This window comes from Malaya genurostris, chromosome 2, assembly GCF_030247185.1.
Source record: "Malaya genurostris strain Urasoe2022 chromosome 2, Malgen_1.1, whole genome shotgun sequence".
In the NCBI taxonomy this organism is placed as follows: domain Eukaryota; kingdom Metazoa; phylum Arthropoda; class Insecta; order Diptera; family Culicidae; genus Malaya; species Malaya genurostris.
Window position 1 is genome coordinate 88,366,411 of NC_080571.1, and position 26,467 is coordinate 88,392,877.

Below are 26,467 nucleotides of genomic sequence, written 5' to 3' on the forward strand. Positions count from 1 at the left end.
TTGTGATTCTAATAAAAGGACTAACAATCCCATAACCTGCTATTGAATATCATTTGGATCGGATTTCCGGTTCCAGAGATACGTGGTAAAATGTGAGAATAAGAAAAAAAGTGTGCATTCAATTTTATCTGAAACGGCTCAACCGATTTTCACAGACTAAGATTCAAATGAAAGGTCTCATACTTTTCTAAAAATTTATAAAACATTTTATCAGGATCCGACTTCCGGTTTCGGAACTAAAGCGTGATAAGTGGAAAATTACCCGTTTCATTCGTATTTTTTTTCACAAACGATGGTTAAAAACAGGTACAAATCCCATAAAACTATCTGATAAATTTTTCTAGTTTGCAGAACTTGTTAGTTTTCGGGCATAAAAACTTAATTCGACACTACTGGTCGTCCCTTTTCCTGTTGCGGAAGCACCGAAATTGGCGAAGAAAAACTTCAAACATAGAATTCACTTCGATTTCTCTACGATGCTCGAACCGATTTTCACAAATCTTGATTTGAAATCATGCTCATATTATCTTTAAAGCCACTGGGTTACGGATGTCTGCTACTAGTGCGTGATATTGGAAAAATACGGTGCTGCGGTTGATAAAATTTTTAGCTATTCTATGATAAGTGCGACCGAAAGAATAAAAGAATGTAAAGCCGAGGTAAAATAAATCATATGAAAAATAAAATAAAAGTATGTCAATGCATTGAAGATTTTTTGAAAAAATATGTAATTTACACAGCCGGTGGTGCAGTAATACCGTGACGGTGATGTAGTGATGTCATGTTTTATGCTGCTGATTCGTTTAATTGTTTCAATTGGAATAGAGCATGAGATAGTAAGTCTAGGTTTAACTAGGTTCAAAACTGTTTCAATTGGAGGTCATATTGGTTGCTGACAAACAAATCAACTTCGGCTATCCCGGTCATCTGAATCCGGTTTCGAAGAAATTTGAAATGGTTATTGAATACTGCACCAAACTTACTTCAAGATGGCCAAATCGATTTTCACAAACTCATATGTTCAACGAAAAAATCTCACAGTTTCATACGGAATTCCGGAACTACAGGGTAAACAGGATTTGTTAGATTAAAGGGAACAAACTTTCCTATTTCTATTCAATGATCAGTTGTTTTTGCGAATTCCACAGTAATATTTATGATGTTATCAGTAATATGAAAAAGGCTAGGTGGATTACAATAGGTTTTTTGAATATAAATTTAAATTTCCAAGGAATGTGATTCTATTCTAAATGTAGAGCAAGGCGAATTAAACAGAAATATTAAATATTTTAGTGGCTAAATCAGGTTTTTGAGGTAACATCCTTACAAATGAGATGAAATAGGGAGTCGTATATGGTTTTCGGCACTTGCTCTAACAAATTCAGTTTCCGTACAGAACCGTAAGAATAGGCACGACATGAAAATAGCGTCTCCAACAGCTGGCAACCCTCACTGGCGTCCGCGTCAAAACCAACATTCAAGAGGCACACAACAAAACAGTGCGAAGTAGTACATAGCTTGGCGCCGGAATAATCTGTTGGGACGCCAGCTACTCATGCAAACAGAGATAACCTGAACCACTCCCACATGTCAGCGAGACAGGACCCCGGCACGGACAAGAATGATTGCATCCATCGTGAACGCATCAGCAGCAAACGATGGAGATTCTGTTTTTTTTGCGTTCCAGCATCATTCGGACGTTTCCGTTTTTTCTTCTGTGCCTACCGATGTTGACGTTTGGAGCCACTGAAGATCGCTCGTTGGGTAGGGCTTTTGTGGTTTTGCAATAATTTTTTTTAAGTATAACAAAGCAGTTTATTTGTATAGCCCGAATGTGACCACTACCCCGAAGAAACTTCCAGGTTGTAAGTTTTACAATAAATTAAGCATTGCATTCTATCATCGCTACCGTCGTGGACAGCCACCGCTGACTCTGATTTAGCAGAAATTTCATTTCCAAAATAGCTTCACACTTCAAAGTAGATCCAGCAGCAGATTGTTTACTTATTTGCTTCTGGCCTACACTTTCAAACACCGAACCGGAGAAAACTGATATACCATTCCCGGGAACGGTCCCGATAACACCCACATAGCCAACAACGCAAACCGAACACGCTAGGCGCCTTTGATGCTCCGGAAATAGCTTCCTGGCGAACAGCAGCAGCAGAAGCCTTTTCTGCTTGCTTCACGGGTAATGTTTGCGATTTTACGCAACCAGAAACGATGATGACGGCAGCGTCGACGCTGATGACGACGGCGACGACGACGACGACTTCGACGACGCACGCATGTTGAAGTCTCCCGACCTCGTGCCGGCACTACACACATGTACAGCGGTATCGAGGATCATATTTCATTGGAACCCGCTCCTCGGTTGTTGTCGTTGTTGTTTGCGCTAAATCAGGAGCTGCTGTGTCTGCCTGCGTTTGATTTCTGCTGTCCGTGCCAAATGAGTGTTTGCTGGCTGTCAGTCAACTTCTTTCGACGACCTTACGAATATACCGGTTTGTGTGTGTTGTTTTTTTGTTGGTGTGTGCTTTGTTTGCTTTCGCGGTTTGGCGAACTTCGTAGTCGGAGTGATTGCAGAGTTGCAGCAAAAAACAGAAAAGTGTAAATATTTATTGGTCAAACTTGCTGGCAGTGGAGCTCGCGCTAGATTGTGTGGGGAATGAGTGAATGAAAAAAAAAACCAATTTAGAGCATTCAAGCGGACCCCGGAATTTTCGTTTAGTCAGCAGGGCCTCATTAAAGGCACTGCTGCTGCTGCTGCTACTTGCGAGCGTGAGTTTGATATTTCGTTGAAATTGAACGAATGATAATTGCTTACTTCAGGTGTGTACACGTGTGCCGATGAAGGCGAAATTTGCCCGAAAAGCCGATGCCAATGCCTCAGCACGTTGGTTCCGTTGGCCCCGGTGCTACTTTCTCGTGCATAATGGAATCTTTAGTATACTCTGGATTATACTGAAGGATTCTTCAAGTGTAAATTATTACAGCTATTTTTCGGTGGTATGAAAAATTTTATGTACGCAGAGATTTAGTTTCGACAAATATATCGTATGTAACACATGAGCTGAAAAGTCCCGGGCCTAACAAAGAGATCACGATTGTTTTGGTGCAAAATTAACTTTATTCATAAATGTAATCTCCATCAAGAGCAACGCAATCATTCCAGCGCCGCTTTAACATTTCAATACCACTTTTGTTGAACGATTCATTTTTGCATCAAAATAGACCTCATTTTCAGCGATAACCTCTTCATTCGTGCGAAATTTCTTACTAGTGTGCATTTTTTTCAGGTCTGCTAACAGCCAGTAGTCGCTGGGAGCCAAATCTGGCGAATACGGTGGAGCCATTCAAAATTTAATTCATGTAGTTTTGCCATTATTTTGATTGACTTGTGATATGGTGCGATCAAGACATCAAGACAACGATGGAATAACAATTTTTTTTGCCATACGAGGTCGTTTATTTGCAATTTCAGCCTTCAAACGCTTCAATACCGCTATACGATATTCACTGTTAATGGTATTTCCTTTTTCAAGATAGTCGATAAACATTACACCACGCACATCCCAAAATACCGAGTCCATAACTTTTCCAGCCGATTGTTGTGCTTTCGGACGCGTTTGACGAGTTTCACCAGTTGCTGTTCACTCTGCTGACGATCGTTTTGATTCCGGAGTGAACTGATGAATCCATGTTTCATCCATTGTAACATATCGACGGAAAAATTTTGGTCTGATGCGTTTAAACATGACCAAACACTGCTCAAAATCATCAACACGTTCTAGTTTTTGGTCAGCAGTAAGGAAATGCGCCATCCATTTTGAACAAAGTTTTCTCATAGTCAAATGCTCATGCAATATAAGGCCAACACGATTTTTTGATAACTCTAGGATGTCAGCTAACTCACGCAACTTCACTTTTCGAACATTCAAAACAATTTTGTGGATTTTTGAAGTCAGCAAACCAACGTTTTGTTGTTGTTTCAGATGGAATGAAATTTTATGTGGAACATATCTTTATTTTGCATATAGGGGTGCAAATCAGAAACTCAAGGAAAAATAAACGTAGAAATGTGGTCAGATTTTAAACACTTACAGCTCAGTCTATTTTGTATCAATTATCAATACTATTTCATTATTTGATTGGAAATATTTCTAAGATTCGATTTGCATGTATCAAGCCACGTATTTTCAATTATAAATGATTGAAATTTTGATTAGTAACGAGCAGTGCCCTATTTTGTCTGCTGAACATCTACGGCATATCGGATTTCTCTGCCATAGACGACGGTTTTGAAGGGGTAAGCGATATATCAAAAGGAAAGCATCGCTCTGATTGGTCAATAGATACAAAAGCGAAGCTGTTGGAAGCACGCGAATCTATAAATAGAAGCAAAATTATAGCTAACGCTTCAGTCCTACGCGTAGCATGCTAGAGGTAGGTTGTTGCTAGACAGCAAGACAAAAAGTGCCATAAAACGATTTGAAGATTTAATTGGTATGCTCTGATCTTGTGTCATGCAAGCTCGGATGAAATTCCATGTTATGACGTTTCGCCTGAGAAATTGACAACTACCCAGGGTAAATTTTGAGTGCTCAAGATTAATTTCTGATTTATATAAGATGAACTCGATTGATAATGAGAAAAAGTTTATCGCTTCAACCGAAATCGCAGAATTGTAGAGAAACTTAACGCTATAAAAATAACTGCTTGCATACAAAACTTGAATACAAGCTTGGCGAAGAGAAGCTTAAATACTGAAATCCGTGTCGCAAGTATGTACAAAGATATAATTGCATACATTTGGGATATTGGTGTAATTTCGTCGGCTATAAAACGAACAATGTTCGGTGTTGGTTCCTAATCAAGATCAATCTAAGCAGACTCTCGTACAATTGCGAGTTCAAAAGTGTCATGAGGCTGATCCTTGTAGTTTTCATCAAGAAGCAGTGTAAAATTAAAACACGAAATTATTTTTGATCCATTGTTCTGAAAAGAACAAAATAAGTTTCATTCTTAGCGCAATAACTCACAAACTCATGAAAATTTAACGGTCGTCTTCTAAAGGTTATTATTAACTGAAAAAGGTGACTGCAATAAATCTAGCGCCATCTATGTGTTAGACCCGGGACTTTTCAGCCCTTGTGTTACAGAGTATTTTGAAATGCTTCAATCAGAAGAAACTTAAAAATGTTTAAATATTGAATTTCAAAATTTACCAAACATTGACCAAATAAACAAATGATATTGTCACTATTCACTACGAATTGACTGAAATTGCTTCAGTAAAAAAAGCATTATTTGAGTTTTTAAATAACCGTTTAGTTGGTTTTGGTTTATTTTTTTTCATTCCGATACCGGTTCTAGAAGTTTTTGCTTAGAGAACTACCGGAAACAGGGTAACGGGCACTCTAATATAGTTTGGTCATGCACTCATATTTTCGATTGTAATCAAAATGAAGCACATGTCCATACCAAATATGTTAAAGAATGGCATAATTTTTGAAATTCTGACACACCATGTATAACTTCACTTTGATTACATTCTAAAATAAGTACGAATCAAAATATACCTTGTGATCAAAAAAGAACCGGAATTTTCATTTTAAAATTCCCGCGCTTGTCCAATCGGTAAACTTTTATCCTCTCAACGTTGGCAACACTTTTATACACATTCTGTCAAATTTTGTCGCATATCGTACGATTAGTTTTTGTTTGGCGTCTATACAAAGAAGTTGAAAAATTTTCGTGTGGCGATTTTTATAATGGAGAAAATTTAGAACAACGGCTCGCCTTCGAAGCGCCATTCGGTCGATTGTTGTGCGGTTTCGACGTCATATTCATAGATCCACACCTCATCACCAGTTATGATGCATTCGATGAATGTGGGGTCACTATCTGCGTTGGAAATCATCTCTTTGGCCACATCAACACGACGCTGTTTTTGAATGAAATTCAGCTTTTTTGGCACCAGCCGAGAAGCGACGCGTTTCAACAACAAAGCAATCTCTCTAATCGGTACAGAACGGTTTTGCAACACGATTTGCTTCGCCGATTCAATGTTTTCTTCAGTAACAGATGTCGTTGGGCGGCCAGGGATCTCATCATGATCCAAGCTTGTACGATCACCTTTGAAGCGTTTATACCACTCGTATGCCTGTGTTTTTCCTAGACACGATTCACCAAAGGCCTTTTCTAACATTTTCAACGTTTCGGAACACTTAAATCCATTTGCAACACAAAATTTGATGCACGTACGTTGTTCTAAATTTATATCCATTATAAAAATCGCCACACAAAATTATTTCAACTTCTTTGTATAGACGCCAAACAAACACTAATCGTACGATATGCGTCGGAATTTGAAAGAATGTGTATAAAAGTGTTGCCAACTTTGAGAGAATAAATGTTTACCGATTGGACAGGCGCGGGAATTTTAAAATGAAAATACCGGTTCTTTTTTTATCATAAGGTATTAGAGTGGCCAAATACACCTTCTTTTACCCTAGTGGTAAAAAACAACCTTCCCACGAACAACGTCATGTTTGTGCCTGAGCACGAAATTTCAAGCATATATCCAACCTCAAACTTACTGCGAGTCCATGTTCAAGCTCATCTCGAGCAAACGAACGAACATTGGTTCGAATTTCGTGTGTGCGTACACGGTTAACTGGATGCACCTTAAAATAAATACTAACGTGGTACTTCGAAAATTAGTACAAAAATAATCTAGAATTCGATTGAATTTACTAGAAAATGAGAGCAAATCACCTTCTTGTTGTTCTAAATTACTCATAACTGGTTAAAAACTATCTTAATAATTTACCTGGATTCTGAGTTTAAGCATTTTTATTTAATCCTTGGTGCATTCTGCTAAGAGCCCAACAAAAGTGCACAAACTCAGAATCTAGGTAAATAATTGAGATACTATAGATCACCAGATATGGGTAGAAAAGATTAACAAGAAGGTTTTTTACTCTTGTTTTTCAGTGAACTTCACCAAATTCTAGACAATTTTTCTACTAACTTTATTAGTACTACAACAGTATTCATGAACTAGGTGCATTCAGTTAACCGTGTACATCGTGTACGTACATCGGGTATATGCTATGTACAGGTTGAACCAGTGATACAGGAAAGACAGAAACAAGTAAAAAAAACTAATTCAGTAGCGAGAATAATACACTCAGACTAAAAATACATGGAGTTTTATAATGATATCGTATTGTTACAAGAAAATCGTATTCGAATCATAAGACCGTCTTATGAAGTCACGAAAATTGGAATTTCAATAAAAAGCCTTATGAAATTCATACGAAATTTTTTGGAACATTGTGCGAACTTTCCATGAAAAACAAAATTTCTCTTATATACTTTGAAATTCATAAGTTGTTTGTATAAAAACCGAAGCTTAAAAACGTAATTTTCATTGATTTAAAATATACGAAAATGACGAGAAATAAATGTCACTCTTAGCTGCGCTTGCAAATTATGAGAACGAGATCCATGTCCAGTCAATAACATAAGCGGAGCAGTAGTTTCAACATTATGTCCTTTCTTTCATTAGCCCTTTCAGTCATTTGCGGTTTTCAGTGAAAAACCCATAGTAGTGTAGTGTCAGTGATATTCAACCGAAGCTTTGAGAATCGAAAATGACAGAAAAAAGTTCCACAATTACTTTTACCTGTTGGTAGTTTTGATTTCCAAAGAGGTTCTGGGGTGCAGTTACTTCGATTTATCATATTTTTGTCACTTTTTATAGCCAAATGCCACAGATTTTCGTTATATCGATAAAATAATGAGAACTGAAGTTCTTCTGATTCTCCCTGCATACGTTAGTTTGAGTTCGTCTTGTCATAGAGGAACGAGTGACGGTAACATTGATACTCACTTTTTTGCAATGAGAGACGAAAATGCTTCACCTCTCTTCGTTTGTTTTGGTATATTTGCGAATGATACAGTAAACAAGGAATATGAGGCTGTTGGATTGGACTCTTTCATTGAAAATGTGTGACAATTTTAAGCCCTGATGAAAACTATAAAAGTAATATATGATATACATATTGCAGAGTCATAAACATTATAATAGAGGTATTTAGATTTTGGCCTTTTTTCGGCATCATAAGAATTGCCTTATAATTTTCACTGCTCGTTTTGCCTGAATGTAGGAGCGAAATAAAACAGAATGTCAGTGTTTCCGTTTGTTTACATTTAAGAATCCAACAAAGAAGTCAGCACATCAAAGAAAGAAACCAAACAATGTTGCTTTGAAATTGTTTTAGGGCCTGGTAGGGTCTAAAGACTGTCCCAGAAGGTATGGACGCACTTTGATTTCGCTGTAAATAGTTCACAAGTGTTAGATATTAAAATTTTATTCGATATACTAATAATATTAGACTACAACAACAGAATATTATTCTCAACATTTGCTACTTAGCCATTGTAGACTATATAGCGCACCTTCTTGCGAACGTTCCTCATTAAATTCCGTACAGACTTCTTGGCGACAAGTTTTGACACTTTTTTCCAATCTTTTTCGAACTGTTGAATGGTTTCGGCTGCCGAGACATGTTTCCTAAGATGTGCCTTCGTTAATGCTCAAAATTCCTCAATTGGTCGAAGTTGTGGGCAATTTGGTGGATTCATGTCTTTTGGGACGAAAGTGACATTTTTGGTAGTATACCATTCTACCGTTGATTTCGAGTAGTGGCAAGAAGTAAGATCTGACCAGAAACAATAGGATCCTTGTGGCATCGAATCATGGGTAGAAGTCATTTTTGTAAATATTTCTTGATGTATATTTCGCTCTTCATTTCAGTGATGATGAAGAGTTTCGAAATCTTACCGCAGCTACAAATTGCTTGCTTTCTTACCAAATTTTTCGACTTCAATCGATGTCTCGGACTGGTTTAACACTTGCCCTTCTTCTCGCACCGTATAATATTGTGGTCCCGGCAAGGATTTGTAATCGAGTTTCACGTAGGTTTCGTCGTCGTCCATGATTATGCAGTTCAAATTTCCAGCAAGAATCAGCTTTCGAACCCTCGGCCTGATCGATGCTTCTTATTTCGGGCTACGTTTTTGGTTGTTTCTGCTTCTTATAGGTTGGAAGATTTAAACGTTCTTTAGCACGAAGAACATTTGACTTCGAAGTGCCCACTTTTTTGGCCACATGCCGAACTGAAGCCTCCTTCTTTTGCTCGAACGGCTCCAGTATACGTTTATCCAACCGAGGGTTAGCAGGACCTTTTTTTCGACCCGTTGCCGGTTTATCCTGTTATTCCTAAGCTGTTATCCTCACCGAACTTCCTGATTGCATTTCGCACGGCTTTTTCACTTACTCCTTCCATTTTTGCTATCTTTCTCAGTGGCAGTCCGCGTTCTGTGCACCATTTGTACTCAATTTTTCGACGTTATTCTGCTGAAAGTCCACGCATTTCGAAACAAACTAATGAAATCGAATAAACAACTGCACAAGTGGTTAGAGAAGAGTGTAAACAACAGGACGCAGCCATAAAAATTGACAGATTCTGAACCATTGCGAAATGGCAGCGGTTTTTGGTTGCGTCCATACTTTCTGGGACAGTCTTTAACATTTTGAAAATTTTTATTTTTTTGTACTTTCTTATACTAAAACATTTTGTTAATTTTTTTGTGTGCATCTATTTTTGCTTATCTCATACTGCGAAGACGCAAGAGTTAGTTGCACAGACTGGATAGCTATTTTAATAACATTTCATTTTCCGCCAAAACCAAGTTTGTAGGTTGTCTGAGTCAAAAGATATTGATATTGAATACAGGCAAGCGCCTTACTACAAAATTATAAAATTGAGTATCTCAGTACCCGTTACGTTCCGAACCCATGTTATTTTTAATTTTGGCCTTTCTCTATCGAAAAGTATTAGAATTTCTGGAAAAACCTACTTTCGAAGCCTGGGAGACCCATACTGTTATATACCTGTGACTCCTGGTTTCGGAGTAATGATGGTATAAATGAAAAAACAAAGTCCTGGCATTACATTTCTTTTGTGGAAATTGGCCTTTCTGTTTCAACAGACTTCGCAACCGATTCTTAGTGTACAGAACCATTGCATGGCTAGTACTATGGATTCTACTGACACAAAGAATCCTTCCAAGTCGGGGCTCGAACATACGACAACTGGCTTGTACGACCAGCGCCCTATGCATTGAACCGCCAACCCGGGACGGTATAAATGACGTAACCGAAAAAACGCGTTGTTGTTTTTCGCGAAATTCTTCTGAGAGATGACTGAACCGATTTCAACAAGCTTAGGCTCGTTTAAAAAGCACTATTGGGTCATTAATCAAGTTCGAGGATTAAATGGCTATGACTTGTACTTTCGGAGGTATTATGGTATAAGTTACATAACCAACGGAACATTGACAAGTGACGTAACCGACAAGCTTAATTCTCTCCGAAAGGGCTCAACCGATTTCAACAAACTTAGGCTCGATCGAAAGCTACTGTTGGACCATTGATCAAATATGAAGATTAAATAGCTGTGGTTTCTGATTCTGGAGATATGATGGTATAAGTGACGTAACCGATAAAACGTGGTTTTTACTACGAAATTTCCTTAGAGATGGCTGGACCGATTTTAACAAGCTTAGGTTCTTGATTTCATCTTACATTTCGTCTTTGACTCATCAGTGCGTAGCACTATGTTGAATTGCTAGCGCGACCTGACGGCTCAACATAAACCGCTAGGTAAAATACTTTTTTCTCTTACACCGAAGCTCCAACTCGTTTAAAAGCTACTATTGGACCATTCATCAAATGTCTGTAATTTCTGTTTCCGGAGATATGGTTGTATAAGTGACGTAACCGACGAAGCGCGTTGTTTTTTACCGCGAAATTTTCTCGGAGATGACTAAACCAATTTTAAGAAACTTAGGCTAGAGTGGAAACTACTATTGGTTCTTTGAACAGGTTTGAGGTTCGAATTGCTGTCATTTACGGTTTCGGTTGTATATAACGGCATAAGTGACGTAAATGTCAAAACTCATTTCTTGTATATGAATTAACCGACATCAATAATTTTAGACTCGTTCGAAACTGAAATTGGGACTAAGATTGATTTCGAATATCATATGGAAATCAATTCTAGTTTTGGAGCTATAATCGTAAAAGTCGACAAAATATTTTTTTATCTGTATAAATATTTCACAAGGTGAACTTGGATCACGTTCAAATGTATTATTGCTAATACTTTTGGTCCGAGAAATGTTTCAGAATATATGACATATGCACTGACGCATGCTTTTGTGAACTACCCGAATAAATCTGAATAAATCGGTGTCAAAAATGAGCTTAAATAATTGTGAGGAATTATCTTCACACCAAAAAAAAATTGAATTTTACAAGTGACTTAATCCTCCATACGATGTAATTTATAAAGAGCTTATTTGTCAAATGACCGAAAATTTCATTTGTAATGACTTAATGTTAGATTAACTTGAATTTCACTGGTTTCGTCACCTATGTAACTTGCATTCTGCTAGCAGGTGCAACTGTATGAATTTAAATGCACCCTTTACCAGCCAAGCATATGTGTGCTTCTGTGGCTCAGTCGATTGACAAGCGTTACTCTGCGATCCAATGATTCTCGGTTCAAGTCGCGGTGGTTGCTATCCAGTATTCATTTATTTTATTTTAATGAATTTCATGTCATTGAATGTCTATATTATGTTTATAAATAATATTAAATGTTCCTCCAAGTAAATTTGCGTGAACTGTGACGCTCCACTCATGTGCATCTAATAAGATGTAAAATCACGGTTTTTTTTTTCGAAGTTTGTCAATAAAAAGGTAGAACAAATTTTAACGAGATTATTTCGATGAAAGAGAAAGGCATTGTCGCACCACTAGATTGTTTAAGAATAGGTTTTATTTATGTTTTTGCCATCTCTATCCACCCCTGAAAGGATGACAACTTGAGGATGCACACTCTATATATATTTTCAGGAAAAAAATATAAACTCATACGATTAGCATTTTCAACCGCAAAGTTTCAACTTGTTCACATCTACTTATTTTCCGTAGAAACTGTTGACATTCCTAGACAACATATTGAAAAATTTATAAAAAAATCGGTACCGTGTTTATCAAATAATGAATTTTTGATAAAGTTTTCAAAAAATCGATTTTTCGATGCTCCCTAACATGGAAGTGGTCACCCAAATTATCTAAATTAAATTGAGCGGGTCTAATATTTTTCGATGCAGAACGCTTGTACCAAATATAATAAAACTGAGAGAGTTATAAATGACATAATGAACAATATGAAAAAGTAGTAGTGGTCATTTAATTTTCAAGGCATAGCCATTTAAGTGTTAGCATGTTGATTTAATTTGTCCGCAGCTACAAATCGTTTACAAATCGGAGTGAAATTATCTAGTAAATTTTTTTACTTCATGTATAAGATCCGAATTGATTTGTAGGACATTAGTAAATTGGTACATTGAGAATAATTAAACCTAACCACATAAGATTTTCAACAGGATTGTCCCAAAGTAATTTCTTTATTTCGGTTTCTATTTGTTACAATTTACTAACATCCTAACGATTCGCTACAAACACCATAACTGATCGATAGAAGCTCTGCAAGAATGAGGTGTGCCTTCATGTTCCTTATTCCCAATAAAGGAGCTCTGACTCAGATTGGACGATCTCTACAAGTAGCCCAAAAGATTCTACGCTGAGACAAACCAATCAACCTCCGCAACCAGAACTTCCATTCTAACGTTTTACTGCCAATGGTTATGCAATGAATTCTACCGAACTGGCATTCTTATGACCTCATGAAATAACAAACTTCAAATCACTGGAAATTATCCTTGATTGGTAGCAACAGCATAAGTACGAAAAACCCACTCACTCGTGTTCTGTCCGGGCGGGGAGAAAAGTATTCTGAGCCCACTATTGCAAGAAAATGTTTCATTTGGAAGCACGCTCATGGGGCGTAACCCGACGGGCAACCGACCAACAGGCACTGGCGGTCGGAGAAATGAGTAGTTTTTATTGGCCACCTCCATCGCTAACCGTCGAGTCGTGCACGCAACGTCCGTAATAGGAATATGATTTATGTAAGAAGTCGTTGAGATAATTTATACATACAATTTCACTTCGGCTTCGCGTGCCTTTTTCCCAGGACCCGGATGGATAATGCCCGTAATTTCGAGGAAGTTGTTCGTTTTGCTACTACTCTGCTTCTGACGGTGATTTTCACTTTTCATCCGGCAACGGTGGTGGTGGTGGTGGTGGTGGGGGTGATGGTTGAGGTTTTAGCTGCCGTTGGTTTGATACTTGTACTACTTGATGCTATTCGGTCATCGTTTCCCGACGGACGCGGAATGCAACAACTCCCATCGGAATGAGGGACCGGGAAATCGGACCGGTTCAAGTGGGACTGAGTTTTCATTGAGTGAAACGAACAGAAGAAGGAATTCAATTATGCCGTGCTTGTTGAAAGTATCACGCGAATTGTTGGAAGTTGATGGAATCGATTGGGAGTCGAGATTCTAATTGAAAACGGAATGTCGCCAAAGGAATGTCAATCAGGTGCAATTGAAATCGATTCAATCATCGATCGAGTTGTTGACTGGTTATTTTGCCGTTGTTGGCCAGGAGCTGTGCCGTCGTGATTGATTAATGTTTTTTGCATCGATGGTCGATTGATCAATTCTGCTTTACGATTCGCTAGTTAAAATACAAAGCTTTTTTTAAACTGAAATTGAGAAGTTGAAACTATAAAGAAAATCGGGATAATATTTAATAAGTTTATTCAGCTCTCCTTATTCCGAAACAATAACAAGCTTTCCAATGACGACAAGAATGTGAAATTGATGACAATTCACTATAAATAAATCTTACGTATACCTGAGGAACTGAGTGACTTATAGTATATCAACGGTAAAAAGGAGTTCGTATGTTCGAGTTCTTCTTTTGAGTTCGAGTTCTTACTTTTTCGTAGATTCTCATTTTTTGGTTGTTGTTCATATCGTCTATTATTCCAAAGTCTTCTATAACCTATAATTGATCCGAATATTCTTCTATTCGAACTTTTAGGCTGGTTTATCGAATCTAATCAATCTATAAATCAATTACCTAACTAAACATTTTCTATCAATTCTGTTCTAATGTTATTTTCTTTATTTTTCCTTTCAGGTAATAAGGCGATTCCTGCTATAATAGGAACGGCATTTGGTCACAATAAGGAAGTGTTTCTCTTGACGATGTTGTTTCAAAGCACAGGGATTCAAGTTGTAAGTTTCATGCTTTCAGTTTTGGACCACCTGAAGTTTTCCACCTGAATTTTGGACCACTGATGAAAAAATAATTCAGGAATAATGAAAGTGGTATTGGACTATGGTTGCTTTCTGAAGTAACAACCAACATTTTCAAGAAGTTTATAATTGTGGTTCAGCTTCAATAAATTTATGGCAATGTAAATTAGGATTGCAGATAGAATAGATCAGTTTCAAAAGTTCTCGTCGCGATACATTCCTTGAAAGATAGTTTGAAGATTTAAATCGCCAACAGCATGTTAGGATCTCTATTCGTACATTATTGAATCGTGGACGGTTAAAGACATTGTTCGGACCAGAGCTGCAAATTGTCAGTCATGTCAAATGACCTTGACAGACTGACTAAAATCATCGTCAACTGTAATCGGTACGGTCAAAGTGTCTGTCAAATGAGATACTCGATAGTTCAATGACCAAGTAGAAGTATACTCAGTCAAAGACAGGTGACGCATTTTGTTCTCTCTCTCATTCTCCTATTCCCTGTTGAAGTAAAAAAAATCCATGAGAGTACTAATATAAACATAAATTGATAAAGTTCATTGTTGCTTGTAAAAAGTCATCGGATTTCGGAGTTTATTGGTGTACACGAATTTAATTCAATGTTTATGCTGCTTGATTAATATTTAGTCACACCGTAATCAAGCAGTGACAGGAGAAATGAAGATAATATCAATCGCATCGGCAATCAATGAGTGTCCTGGTGAGTATGATATCAAGAGAATTTAAGTTATGACAGATCGGCTCTCAGACACTAAATATATGATGATTGGTAGAGCCTGGTTGGCAGCAGTCCAGTGACATAAACTTTCCAATCTTCGTCGTGCAAAGTTGATAGTTGATAGTTACATTTAGCAGCTCTGGTTCGGACAGGTGCGCAGCTAAGTGGGGATCCTGCGTTTTCAAAACGATGTAAAACTTCTTGAAACATTCTCGACTTAACAGGAACTGTATCCTGCTGCTCGGGTAGAGTTGGTTGGGCTACTTTTCTTTCTCATGCTGCCAACTTGTCATTTAGTCGATTTAAACCATCTCGTTTTGACGTAGGACTATGTCTTTGTTTTGTCTTTCTCTACAGAAAGGTATTAGAATTGCTGGAGAAACCGACTTTCGAACGGAGCCTCGGAGCCTCGAAGGATGATTTTTCTCGACGTTTCATCCAATTTTAAGACGTTTGATAAAAAAAAAGTTAGACTTCGGAAATTGCATGGTGATTTTTCATGATCTATAAAATTCCACTAAGAGGATTAAATAGAGTTTTTTTTAAATTGGCATCACCGGGAGGCAACGCAAATGTCGCTTGGTTTGAGAAATGATACCGATTATGTAACATCAACGCTGAAGCATGCGTTTGTGAACTACTCGAATCAATCATAATTAATTAATATCAAAAATGATCCCAAATTAGTGTTAGAAATTATTTAGTAAAATGGTAAAATTATTTTCATGAAACTGTTTCGAAGAAAGAGAAAAGGATTATCACACCACTAGGTGGATTAGGAAGGGTTTTTTTTAATAGGGCAGCAACTTCAAAATTCGGGAAATAAAAATGTGCAAACAGTGCACAGTGTCCCAATCATATCAAAACACTGGTTTTTTTATGTCTGGTTCAGGGGTTGATTTAGGAGCTTTCATGTCTTTAGAAGAATTTCTGTTTGATATAGTCCATTTCTTTTAATAAAATCAAAGTTATCATTAATACACTGACAAGTGAGTTAAAATAAATATTTTGCATACAATACACACCTTTAGAAAAGTTGTAGATCATGTTTAAACTAGAAAACATGCCGAAGACTTGAACACATTAGAATACATATAAATAAATATAAATAAATAAATTACATAATATTGATCAAGGTAAGCGACAAAACAGGAGCGTTTCTTCCAATTAAAAATGAACTGGAATCCGCTAAACATATCAATAATGTATATTTGCAGCAAACGTCAAAAACTACGTCTATCTTTAGAAAATTCGTTTTTATTTTTGTCTGTAAATATTCACTGCTACTGCTACTATTATTTATTACTTTATCCTGAAAGCTGTTACATAAAATGTGTGTCTATGCTTAGCGGTTTAAATTGAACTGCTAGGCGGAGATGGCAGTTAAATTTGAGCTGCTTTAAGCACTGTTGAGCTGAAGGCAGATATCTGCTTTAGTGGCTCAATGGATATAAGGACGCTCTTTGTGATCTAATTATTCTTGGTTCAAACGCCCGTCGTTACCAATCATTTTTGTTTTTGTCATGAATACGACTTACTTTACTTTTTAAAATTTATCCTGTACAGAAATGGGTAGAACTCAATCGTGGAAATCTCTTGTTGTACTCGATCCAACAACATAATTTTTTAGATAACCATAAATAACTCAAAAATAAAGTTTTCTGAAACACTTGGAAATAATGAGGAATACCCATTAATCTTGCTTGTTTTTTTTTGCATTCGGACGACGGTTTTGAGGTAGTCAGGCACATACCAGCTAAAATGTTCTACTGGACGAGTATAAAAGGTAAACTTTGATCGAAAATCGTTCATTTCTTTCAGTAATTCATGCGGAATTTGATGTTGTGGTGAAGTTCTCCCTCCAACATCAGTAAAAACAAAACAGGTATAAAGCGTGAAACGCTCAGGTCATGCTTTCATTTGGACTGTTTCAGAATTTAGTTCCAGAACTCAGAACCTACATGATGGAACAAGATTTTATAGCTCAATTCAGTTTCGGAATTCAAATTGAGAATTCAGTTCTAGAACTAAATTACAACTGAATTTTGAACTTGTTTGGTTCTTGAACTCAGGTTCAGTTTCTAAGTTCTATAAATCGGTTATTTTCAGAACTATTATTATATTCTCAAATAACTATACGAAGTTTTCCTACTATGTAAATCTATCACGCCGGTTGGTTCAGGTCTAGAGCTCAGTTCCAGTTCCAGTCCCCAGAATTCAGTTTCGTATTGAATCAATTGCGGGACCTTTGCTGGGCCAGTTTCCCTTCAAAGAAGATCGATTGCGTCATCCCTTCTACGCAAAATCAGCCCTTTTAATAGCTCCAAATGTTATCTAAAGAAATATAAAGATTGGTTCTTTGCAAATCGGAGATAAAAACCATCAGTTTAGCTCAAATTAGGAATATTTGATTAGCTGTGAGCAATTTTCGCAGTGCGCACCTAACGAGCACGAATAAAGCCAGCACTTGACTGCTTTGCGTTCGTGAAAAATGCTCCGAACAGTGTTTGATATCGTGGAGAATTCCTCAATTTGCTCCTTCTGAATGTGAGAAATGAATCCCGTACAGCATTTAGATGGTTTATTTCACTGAAGTATACAAATCCGAAATGAAATGAAAAATTATTAAATTTTGTGATAGAAAGTATTTATCGCCAATGAGTCACCGTAACAATTTTGGAAGCGAGGCAGTAAAAGTTGCGAAATTCACACAATCAACTAATACGAACGATTATCATTTTCATTCGTATTCACGTCTTCCTGTTAAGGGTCTGACATTACTCATCCACCTTTTTTGTTTCTGACAGATGTCTTTTGTTACAGCTGAATCAATGGAATTTTACAGGTTTCTTTCTGACTTGAACTTAAGTTTTTCAAGCTTTAAAAAACCAAACCATATACAAGTTTTCATTACGTACACAGAAAAAAATTATTAATTTTACAGGTCAATTTTTCAAATGACTACTCAATTTTTCAAATGACGCAATATTCCACCCGCACAGAATTTTACACGCTCCGAATGTAACTTGCACTCGGCTACCAAGCGCTGCTGTATGGATTTATATTTATCAATTATTCAATGGACAGATATGAGCTCTGCGGTATAGTCGAGTAACCTATGTGCTTGTGATCTAATGCTTCTCGGTTCAAGTCGCGCTCTGCTCTCGATCTTTTGTTTTTTTATTTCATTCAAATTCAAGACATGTAATTTTCAAATCACTCAATTTTACATGTTCTTGAATATAAATTTGTATGAAATACGACGCTTCATTTATGTGCATATTATAAGATGTAAATGTAAAATCACAGGATTTTTTCGAACTGTGTATGTATTGTTGTATTTCTGCAACTTTTATAATAATGTTCTTATGTCTGTAAGTTTTGCGTTGTTTTTACATAGGTAAATCTTGCACAACATTTTTTTTTAAATTGAAAGTTTTAAGTATATTAAAAATTGTCCCGGGTTGGCGGTTCAATGCATAGGGCGCTGGTCTTACAAACCAGTTGTCGTATGTTCGAGCCCCGACCTGGAAGGATTCGTAGTGTCAGTAGAATCGTAGCACCAGCCATGCACTGGTTCTGTACACTCTGAATCGGTTGTGAAGTCTGTTGAAACAGAAGGTTAAATTTCACTACAGGAATGTAATACCAAGGCTTTGCTTTGCAAATATATTAAAAAAAACTGCACACACTGACAACAAAATTCGTGAGGCAAAACTTTTGCATAAGCTCTATAATTGCTAGTGCAACATAAACAAGTTGGTGATTTCCTGCACAATTGTTCTAGACATATTCAAAGTTGTTGTACAACGATTTTTTTCGAATAACATTGTGAAACTTAACAGTGATAAGTTGCACAACCAATTTTAATATGTTTAAAAATCTCTCTGATCATATGTAACATATACAATAATTCTAAAACAATTGTAGAATATCTCGAGATTTCGATAAGTTACATTTGCTACTTGGGGTAAATCGGGTAACTTCCGCAAGACGGACGTATTTCTAGCTTGGAACAAATCAACTGCTGCACTGAGATTCTATTAGAGATTCATTTATCCGGATAACACTTGATTACCAAAGATACATATTTAGGTTTGTTCCGCAACGTAACAATAAATGTTGAAGTAATGCTTCTGTTCAATTGCTTGACCCTGATCATTAACTCATTTTAGTCCTCATGCTTCTGAAAAATACAACTTATGGGATTTCGTCTTTCACTTTAAAGACGACTAGAAAGTCCCAGGAAGGTCCTCCAAGGGATCTTGTTCTTGCAATTAGTTCAAGCGATGCTTCGTGAAGATCGTACTCAGAACCAGATTGGCGTTACATCTAAGCCCATATTCATATGCATTCATATGCACTCGCTGATAATGGTGACACTTCTACAATTTTGGGCAAGGATGTATGCAAGCATAATCAAGTCACTTGTACAGACTTGTTGGTTTTTGTTGACGTTCTTGGAGTAAAATGAGCCATTTCAGAAATGATATTATATAAATTCGATTTTGATAAAGCTCTGCATACGGCTTAAGTATAATAAAACATTTGTTTTATACGGTTAGGAAGACCAGTTCGACTCGAGACTGATTTTCTATTTTTCGATTTTATGCTCTTCGATCTCGAGTGGTACAAATTACTATTTCAACAGATCTGTTATCGGGAATTACAAAAACTTTTCGATATATGTGATAGCGTTTTCCCATTCTAATGCGGAAATCGAAAGAAGATTTACGCATTCAAAGATATTGATGTCTGAAGGAAGATATCGTTGGTTTCACTATCCAACATTTTCAATTGTTCTTTGCACTCTGGAATTTATCTTCGTCAAATGTTCTTTACAAGAACAACTACAAGTTGATTCTATATATACCGACAAAAACAATCATCACAAACGATCTCCAAGTTAAGTAGATTGGGATTAAACGGATCATTTTTGAATTGGCTTCGATCATATCTTACTGGTTATGAAATGATAGCGGAAGTAGAAGACTGTACAACAGGGTCGCTTTTACTGAAGGGCAGTGGGGGCACGTGGCCCCAGATCCACGGTCTTAGGGCCCCTTGATGGGACCCGCCGAGCAAAAACAAGATCATTCAGTTAGTAAGGGGTACCGGGCGTATACGTAAAAGTGGAGCTGCTGTGCAACCCCATTTTATGTTACCTGTGGAGTTCCTCAAGGAAGTCACCTTGGACCATTCATAATTTTATTTTATCTAAACGATCTAAATTTTTCGATCGAGTGTATGAAACTATCGTTCGCCGATGACTTTTTTATTTTATATTTCAAAATGGTTTTAAATGCCACTAAATGCTCCGTTATCTCTTTTAGTAGCAAATAGTCTGTATTCAAGTTCGACTTTAATATTCCATAAACTGTTCTCGAACGCGCATCGTCTGTTAAGGACCTGGATGTTCTTCTGGATTCCAAGTTAAATTTTGAAGAGCACATAGAGCTTACTATCTCCAAAGCCTTTAAGCTATTAGAATTTATTTTCCGCGTTACTAAAAAATTCTCCGATGTACATTGCTTGTAAGCTCTGTATTGCGCTTTAGTTAGCTCAATTCTCGAATTTGCAGCGGTTATCTGGTCACCGTATTACCAAAACCAAATTCCAAAGTATTGAAGCGATTCAACGAAAATTTGTCTGATCCGTTCTCCGACGTCTTCCATGGAGATATCCTCTAAACTTACCGAGTTACCATGACCGCTGCAAACTGATTGGTCTCTCTTTATTAGTCAGTCGCGATGTTTGTAAGGCTAGTTTTGTGACAGACCTACTTCAGTCGCGATCTTCGATCCTATTTCCATCTTCGGATTCCCTATGTTAGAACTAATTATAGATATAACGAGCCGATTCTTTTGACTTTCATTTATCACATAATGTTATCAAGAAATCGTTTCTTGTGTTACTGTCTCATTAGATATAGTTACTATAGAAGAACTATATCAAAGGAAATGTATCATTTCGATGATTTTAATATATTGATGCAAAAGATTAGGAGGTTTCATGCCTGCCGGAGAACAAGTTTGACAGAAACTAACTACAGTGGGCTTTCCCTAATTCTTTCAAAATCACAATTGTGAGCATTTTTATTTTTTATGTAACATTTTCCGTACATCAGAGAGTATTAATTAACTAATAACATCGAAAAAGATGGAGAATAAAAATGAAATCGTTTTCATGCGGTTTCTCAAAGTGACGAGTTGTATGCGGACTTATTTATTGTGTTCATATGACTAACTTATGCAGATTTTTAAATTATATTTAAGTGAATTTCCAAGTTCTGCGGAAAGTATCACCTGCATAAAAATCGTAACAAGCCTGAATGTTACTTTCCTGCGATGTGATTAAATGCATTTGAAGAGGCAACTGATTTAACAAAGCATACAACATTTACACTTTGCATAGTCGATGTGCATATGGCTTTTTTCGTCTACCTTTCTACCTTCGAAGGAACTGTAAATTCGTCGTGCTTCTATGTCATGACAATTTTGTGGGTTGCTACGCCGGAGCCCTTTTTACACTGGTACAAGTCAGCGATGAATTAATGACAGGGTCTTGCAAAATCAATTCTAGTTTCCCAATAATCTAACAGCTGGTGAAATTTTAGGATATAAATCGTGAAAGAATTTCCGTTAACTTTTATTAACGAGCTACCATATTTTCGCCAAGCATAAAAACGATAGATCTTGAGAAAAAAACTCTACCGGGTGGCATAAAATCAACTTCAACTTTTGCCTGTTTTTGACAGGTCTTAAAGAGTTTTTAAATATAACAACCATGACGAGAATCAATATTGAAATTCTGTAGTGCAAATAAAAGTGATGAATATGAGAGTGGCCTAATCAAATATACATTATCGATTTGGTTACATTTCATTAAGAAAGAGACGATGCTTGACAGATACTTTTTAAGATTAAACAAATTTTCATTTTAATCAGCCTCCGTTCCGATGGAAAATTCGAGAGCAACAAGTACACTAATAAGCACTCATTGACTGACACATTGTTATTAATCAAAGAACATGATCACCTAAATAAAACAATGCGCAAAACCCACGCATCGTTGAGTTTCCGGTAATTAGATATATAGTTATGTAAAAGTAATCAAAACATTTTGATTTTCAGTTTTATTTTGTCGTTCTATTGTTTAAGAATTCAACATCTTTTTCTAGTAGTACCTAATTATTCTGATGAAACGAAGTTTTTAGCATGCAGAAATTCCACATTATAGTTCATATGCTGCTTGAAAGAATATCATAGATGCTTTTTCATTACATTTATGCGGTGTGTTATTATCACAATGACGTGATATGAAAAAAAACCCGAGTAATACTAGTCTTCTTTGAAGTGTGATTTACCCATCTTCGTTCATTAGTCTGTCTAGAAGTAGCTTTGATTTCTTCCGACTGTGCGTCGTAAATGTCACGCAAGTCAGTGCCAGTGGGTGGCAACCAAGCTGCGGAAAATTATAAGTGCGTATGACTCTTCGCAGTCTGAGACACTCAACCGGAACGGAACGTTCAATAAAGCTGTTAATGGTCGTAATCCTCGGTGATGGTGCCAAGCGCCGGCGAGTGGGCGACGCACTTGCCATCAACCAAATACTGGCTGTTTGCCGCTGCTTCCATTCTTGCTCTTTAAATATTACGTGTGCGAACAATCTTCTTCCCGAACCCGACACAGCAGGAATCGATGACGACCTTGCCACGGCTCGACGGGTAGCTAATTAACGGGTCCGGACCCGAGAACCGGCATAGTAAAAGTCCGATGAAAAGTGGCATTAATTGAGTTATTGGGCTACCGGGCGGGCGAAAGTTGCTCTTGGCTTCAACGAATCAACCGCGCAGTCAGCCCCGTCGAAGAGACGGGAGACGCGGTAGGCACTGTGTTAAAATATACTTATATACTCGGTGCCGCACTTAGTTGTCGCGTGCAGTGGAGTCCCAGATCCCCCCCCCCCCTCGTTTGAGGATGTTGAGTTAGGCTTGAGGTGGTTCAGTAAGTGACTGTCGTTGGTGCTGTTAGAGCGATAAAAATGTGTTCATTATTTAATTTCTGCTTCCGCAGCTCTGCTCGAACCTGGTCGCGTTGGACCGGGGAAAATGGATGGATTGTGGGCAAAGATTTTCGAACAGGATAAGCCTGTACCGTAGCTGCTAGCCTTGCGTGTGATAAGAAATAATTTTCTAGCAGAGTTTTGGTTCATCGAAACACGGAACAATCTTGTTGCGTGCTGCCCTGTGAGTATGGTAACCGATTTCAGGGTGGGAAAACAGGAGTATTGTGGAATGATTTTTCTGAAGAATATTATGATCGTTCCTTTTGATCCTTTTGATTTTGAGAAATTGAGTTCCATTATATACTATGTTGTTTGATAGAAGTAGAGTATGATCTTATCCACCAAAACATCCACCGCATTGCAATATTCTATTCGAAACATCCTTTGCATAGCTCGGAGTTCATGTCGGGAAATATTTCCACCGGATAAAAATACCAACCAAAACACGTTAAACACGTACCCTTTCGCGGGCATTTTTACCTCGATCCGAAGGAACGAACAAAGTATTTTGCAGTGGGGAAGGAACGAGAAGTTGCTCAAAAATATTGTACCTTTTCTCTGCCGGCAAGTGCAGAAGACTTGGGGATAACCCAAAAGCGAATTAAATATCTTGCATGTCTCTGGAAATTCATTTCTTAAGCCCAAAGGCAAACAAACTAATTATAATTTGCGAAGAAAATTATGGCGCGCTCTTCACTTGCATTTCGACGGTCCCGGGAAGGAATGTTCCTGCTGTGGACGAAATCCAGGTGGCATGTAACTTTTCTGTTCAACTTTCCGGTTTTCTTTTTACCGAGCATACCTGTTTGAATCCCACCAGTGCCACTTTGTGGCTTGGATTTCGTTAGCGTTATTAAATTAAACTGTTATACATAATTCAGTTTGACAGGCGAGAATTATTCGACGGGTGGGGGCTGTGACGATTCGTTGACTAGAGACTGAAGAGTTTTGTCGCACATGTCATGAATGTAATCCCCGAGAAACCATTTGATGTATTTCAGGATTTCAGTCTGTTTTCAATGCATTACAAGGAAGATGTTTTCAGTTTGTCTTGAGTAAACTATTTAAACATACGTCTAGTTTCTCCAGACGGCGGCGAAGTTTGTCGGAAATGAAAGCTAACTTTCGCAAAAGCCAGTAGTTGTCACAACGCTTGGATTTTAATTAAGTATTGGTTGCTACGATAGAGCTTCTCACTATACGAGAAAGCCCATTCCACGTCGTTCGTTTTCTCGACTGATACGTATTATGTCTAGTACTCGTAGACTAGTTTTTCAATTGAAGCAATAAGGAAATAAAAATTGAACAAATATTAAACAAATATTAAACTTTGCTCGACGTCTAAATTGTTTCTGATCTAATAAATCTCTAGTTCATCACACAAACCTCAGTCTACAAAATTTTCTTGCAATCTAAACCAAATCAAGCATCTCGAATCGGGTCAGGATCACTCCACCCCAAGGATTTAATTGTATGACTTTTTTGGTCATTTGTTGCTTCAAAAATATTTATTTTTTACGTTTAAGGTGACCATGGAAGCCAGCCACAAATGGCAATCAAGAAACCGCCGACCCTCCCACTCCAACTTCCGCTATTTTGCCCTGCTCTTGATGTAAACAAACCATGAAACATGTTTTTTCTACGCCTAGGGGTAAATATATTGCGTAGAATTGCTACTGCAGTTTGGTGACATAATCACTCATCGTATTGATATATGTTTATGATAAACTATCAACTCTGAAGAATGATTTGTGCAAAACTTTTTCGGAGCTTTATTAGAAGGTTTCTTCCTAGAATGTTATTATTTTTAACTCACCTCAAGATTTCAACTGCTGATTATAGCTCTGTGACATAAGTAAGCTTTATGAAACTCTTTTGAGTTGTTCTTCACCGGTAAACTTATCCTCTGATCTAAACATTTTATTATAAAACCTTTGAATAACTCACAGTTCTGGTTTTGAAAATTTTCCAAAAATCCACGATAATTAGTTTGCCGGCCTGCTTCATTATTGGTAATACCACCCTTTTATATTGGCAGTGATGCCATACATAATTAGAGAAAAAAACCTTGCAATGCACTAAAAATGGCAATATTTTCAATTAGTCGCACATTGCTATAGTTGAAATTACGGACCAAAACTAATTTCGTAAGTCACCATCTAAAATTTCATTATTGAAAAAAACACTTGTCTAATTTCCATTTCAAACACTGCTTCCCCTCCTAGTTATTCGCAACCCTGTTGTCTTATTTACCGTCGCTATGGAATGCAAAAAATAAACAAACAGTTCAAGTATTGCAATCTTTTAAAAATGCCTCGTTCATCTAAGAAAAAGAAAGCAGCGCTTATTCGCTTAAATCAATAGGAAAATAGATGGAATACGATGATAGAGTGTGTTTTGGGTAGTGAGTATGTGCGGGAATCATCAGTTCAAACAGTGGAAAAACTGCCAAAAGTGCCAGTTCAAAACAATACCACAAAATATAGAAACTGTACTGGTTCCAATAATTTGGTATCAATAGGTAAAGTTCTAAAATATTTTCGTCAATATATGAAATTATATCTTCAAATTTGCATGATAAATCTTTTCAGAGCAAATAGCCGATTTATCATCAAGCCCTCTGTGAAGCGCCACTTGACTGTTCTCTAGGTGAGGTTGCTTCCCTATCCGAAAACGATGAAGTTGTCGACAAAATGGAAAATGTAGAATTTGTTAGTTTGTACTTTTTGAATATGTGAACTTCATATTCAAAAATTAAAATTAATACAAAAAGCCATTGCAACAGAGTTTGTTCTGATTTCGTGTGATGTTACTATACTTTCCATCAATGTAAAAGCTTCCTTTTTACTTTGTAATGTAAGAAAAATGTCTAGAACCAAACGAAGGTAAATAGTCGACTATCTTCTTTGGCACAATCATTATATTCTTTTGGTCACATGATTGCAATTTGCTAACTCCAGAATTAGCATGAAGATGAGATAAGTCCACTCTGTTCTGCTAGGTGATTTGAATAGTTTCAATGTTTGCATTTTGTTCTAGCAACTGTATTCCTTTCAGCACACAAATATTATTATTTCATTCTTCTCTACTCACAAATACTATTACTACATGAAAAAGTATTGTTTTACCAATGCTTTTACATTTATTTTCCTTGGCTTCTGTCCACGGTCACCTAAACGGTCGTTAACGTGAATTATATACTTTGAACGTAACATTTGTCCAAAAAACCACTATTTAGTACAATCAACAAACCCGTACCCGTTTCTAAACATAATTATTTCCCCATTTTTATTTGTCTTCCATTTATAGAAAAGTTATGCAAACACAGTGAAAATTAACTGTACA

The 26,467-nt window shown here is 37.0% G+C and overlaps 2 protein-coding genes across 3 annotated transcripts in view; both read left to right on the forward strand.

The window, feature by feature from the left end:
* LOC131432595 (furin-like protease 2) overlaps window positions 1-26,467 on the forward strand; it is a 967,327-nt gene that overhangs the window by 41,578 nt on the left and 899,282 nt on the right. The gene's annotated exons all lie outside the window — the stretch shown is intronic.
* The window catches only part of LOC131432596 (uncharacterized), a 114,149-nt gene continuing 101,886 nt past the window's right edge, over window positions 14,205-26,467 (forward strand). Inside the window, exon 1 of the mRNA XM_058598959.1 lies at window positions 14,205-14,295. The gene's annotated coding sequence lies outside the window, so the exon portion shown is untranslated. The remainder of the gene's footprint in view (window positions 14,296-26,467) is intronic.